Source organism: Pleurodeles waltl, chromosome 12 (assembly GCF_031143425.1).
Source record: "Pleurodeles waltl isolate 20211129_DDA chromosome 12, aPleWal1.hap1.20221129, whole genome shotgun sequence".
In the NCBI taxonomy this organism is placed as follows: Eukaryota; Metazoa; Chordata; class Amphibia; order Caudata; family Salamandridae; genus Pleurodeles; species Pleurodeles waltl.
In genome coordinates, this window is record NC_090451.1 from 517045321 (window position 1) to 517049184 (window position 3864).

Here is a 3864-nt window from a genome sequence, read left to right on the forward strand (position 1 = left end):
ACCTGCCTTCTACTGCTTTCTGTTTGATCAGACCCCAAGCTTTATATACTTTTGTTACACTTCAGCCTATCTTCACTTATGTCGCCCTAGTCTATCTTTTCTTGCTCTATGTTTCCTTATTCTACACTTGGTCCTCTATCTTGTGCTGTTCCTTGCCTACCTTTTCTGTCTTAAGTCCACAATCGCCAGCCCTAGCTATTTTTCCTCCACATATAGACCCATTTGTTTTGCTCTGCCCTCTGTCCTACCTTCTCATGTTCTGCCCCCTCCTCCATATAGTCAGTCCCTGCTTGTTTTATTTCCTTGGCTCTGTACTTTGTTCATCCATGTACCTTCTCACATATTAACTTCGTTCTCTTCCTCTGTTCCCTCCCCAGACTTTCTTGCTGGCCTCCCATCTCTTTATTTTGCACTAGCCATTCCTCTCTTGACAGTCCCTCACCTACTTTTTGTCCTTTAGACTCTGGCCTGCATCGATCCTCTTTCTCTGGCCCATCTTGGTCTATTCTTTGTTTATTCTTGACATACCGTTTCTCATGCTATGCTTTCTTCTTTTGATCTAATGCAGAGGTCTGCAAACTACAACCTGCAGGCCCTTTACATGATCTTATCCGGCCCTCTATTGTTTTCCAAAGTGTTTTTGTAAATTCAAGAAAAACTAGATCTGATACTAGACGTGTTCCAATCCCAGCCCTTCCTGGTGATCAGAAGATTTGTGTGGTCGACTGTCTCTATGAGTATGACAGAGTTACTGCACCCCTCAGGAACTCCCCTGCTGGTCAACTATTAATGTCATTACTACTACTAGATCCTAAAGTTGGGAGTACATGTAAGATGTCTATGAATACCCAAGTAATCCAGGCTGTGGGGAATCTAAAACCGAGAGAATTATTAAATTAAGTCATGAAGGATTTTGCATAGCTTTCTGCACACGGGTTACATCTTCTGTGTTATCTGGTTCAAGGTTGTTTTAAGAAATAACTGACTAAACTTCCCCTGGTGGGAACCTGGCTTGATATGGCAACTGACCAAGGGACACATTAATAATGTATTCCCTAGTGGTATGGGGGTGTCTTTTCGTTTGTGAATTTCTGTTACCTAATTGCAGGATCAGGAATTAAGCCTGGTGAAAATTAGGAAATACAGAATTCGAAGACTAGCCTTACCACAGGAAAGGATTGGAACCTGGAAGCTTATTGCCAAAATCAAAGATGTAAGCAGCCAAAAGCACTCAACAGCAACCCGACAATGGAAGCTATTAAAGACACAGATCAGGAGGACAGGAGAGAAAAGATGTAAGTGCCACAAGAGAAAGAGCCCAAGATTGAGGAGCAGGACCCTGATGCCACCACGAAGAGGCTAGCAGACATTGAGGAGAATGAATCCTACAGTGCAGGAAGAAATATCAGAACAGAAACCCTGATCACTGCGTATAGACTCAGCCATCAGAAGAACTCGGTACTGTGGCGCCAACGGCATAACAAGGATGTCACGGGCCCTAATGTAAACAAGATGACAACCAGCACTATGTGAGCATAAGAAGACATACCTTGAAAGAGACATCGACCTACTCCTCTCCTCCTGCCACAAAAATTCTGAATACTGAGCTCACTGCTGGATCTAGCAACCCAAATTATTTAAGAAGAACTAAAGGTGCTGGGTTTTACAGACCACCACTCCGAAAAAGCACTCTTTAAATATTCAAATTATTAATCATTTTCTGAGTGAGCTCGACTCTCCTCCTAGTTGTGTGGGAATTTGGGAAAGGAATCCAAAGATGACTTTCTAGGTTTCACAGGCAGTTGAACAAATTTGGTTATTACATTTGGAAAGCCTCATAAGTCAAAACAAAAGCCTCAGCCCCATAATAAAACGGTACAGATTTTACAAAATCAGTTCTCAGTCAGCAGGCATATTCCAAAGGTTAAACCAATCACGTAAACACAGGCCCAGCAAACGGTTACATACAGAGATACTAATGTAATGAAAAGATATTCACCACTGATTCTGAAATAATTCCACGAGTGAAGAAACAACTATCACAGAAGCAGATTTGTGGACTTTGACAGCAAGAACATGGCGCTGTAATATAAGTAATGGTGGTACTTGGCAATATGTGCATTTACTTTGTCCCCCACTTACTTTGGAACAAATTCATAGTTTTCCAGGCAGAAGTTTTTAATTTTATGAAGAAAAAAAATATTTTTCTAAATATAAGATGTTACCTTTTACTAAAAATGTGTCTCTTCAGATTAACTTGAAACAGCCTGAAACTAAAAATCTTTGCCTTAAATACCAGAAATTATCTTTTACTATTATGCACATTCTGTCCCAAAATTAAACTGCATTCTTTCAATACCTTAATGTACTACTGCCTGGCATGGACAGATACTGTGTACATTCCCCAAAAAAGCAGTATCATTTGCAACTGTTACACCTCACCTGGACATGTACAGGTTCAGAATGTCATGTACTGGCATCATAGGCCAAGGATGTCCAATGCATGTCAGGGATGGTTCCAGTATGCCTGGAGTGATGGACACATGAAAATGGATAGACTGCAGGTGAGATGAAGACCGCCTTATGATTAAGAGGCATCCTATGCCTAACCGACACCAGATGGGAAACAAGACTACCATACGCCAATGCTACCAACCATATGCAAGACCAGCCACCATATTCCCTGCCACTCAGACCTTGCACTCAAGGAATCACCTGCATGGTCCTTCGATCTCCCTGTTATATGCATAAGTCTTGCAGTCTATGTTTTTGCCTTGCAAACTGGGACCTGCAGTCCTCTTTATCCCATTATACAAAATTACAAAGGAAAATATGTGGAATGGATTAGTTAATCACAGATGAACATGTGAAACTTTAGAACGCTTTTCTCTCCCTCGCTCGCTCTCTCTCTACTACCCTACCCCACCCACCTTGGTAAGCGCAAGCAGGCTCTAGGAGGAAAAAAGATAGTTATTTTAATTCTGTCAACATTCATGAAGATGGTGATAAATATGGTAAGTAGCTCATCTATTTAAGATTAAAATGTTATATACAGCTACATGTAGCCCTGCACTTATAAGAAAAACAAAAGTACAAAATCATGAACTGGGCACTTTACTCGTGTCTGACATATCCCAACTTGAGAGCTTTGCCAGCCACCAGTGCATGGTCAAACTCCTACACAGGAGTAGAAAAGAGCCCTTTCCAAAACCCAGACCTGAAGAAAAAAAAACGTACAATTATGTATACTCAATAGAGACATTGATGTGCATGGTGCACCTCCTTCCATTTATTTATATCTTTCGTGCCCACTGCTATTCCAGGACTGTGATCCCAAGTCGCCTCAACAACACTTTTGATCTTGTGCTCTCACTGCTAATCCGGTACTAAAATTCAGCGCCATGTGCTGTGTCATTCGACAGACCCCATGTAGATCTGTTACTTCTGTCCTTGCTGGGGGAACCCTTAATACTCCAGTATGGCTACGGTCACAAATCGGCCAGTAAATTTAATTATTTACTCTCCAAAACCCACTCCCTTTAATATTGTGATATCGCATATCATTCCAGCCCTGTCACGTTTCTCAGGTCCTTGCGTGATGTACTGCTCAAGCCCAGGTTTTTCCTTTGCATTCTGGAACTTGAATTTATTCCATTATAAAACGGAACTACAAGATCCAGAATTCAAAGTAAAAAAAAAACTGGATTGGATCAACACATTACGCATGGACCTGAGAAACTTGGTAGGTTTGTTTTAAAACAACTATCTTGACCGTCAGCACTTTGCCGAAAAGGGAATCTGATGTTCTCTGTGTGCCAGAACACTTTAATAGAATTTCATAAATTCTGCCAAGATGTTGGCTTT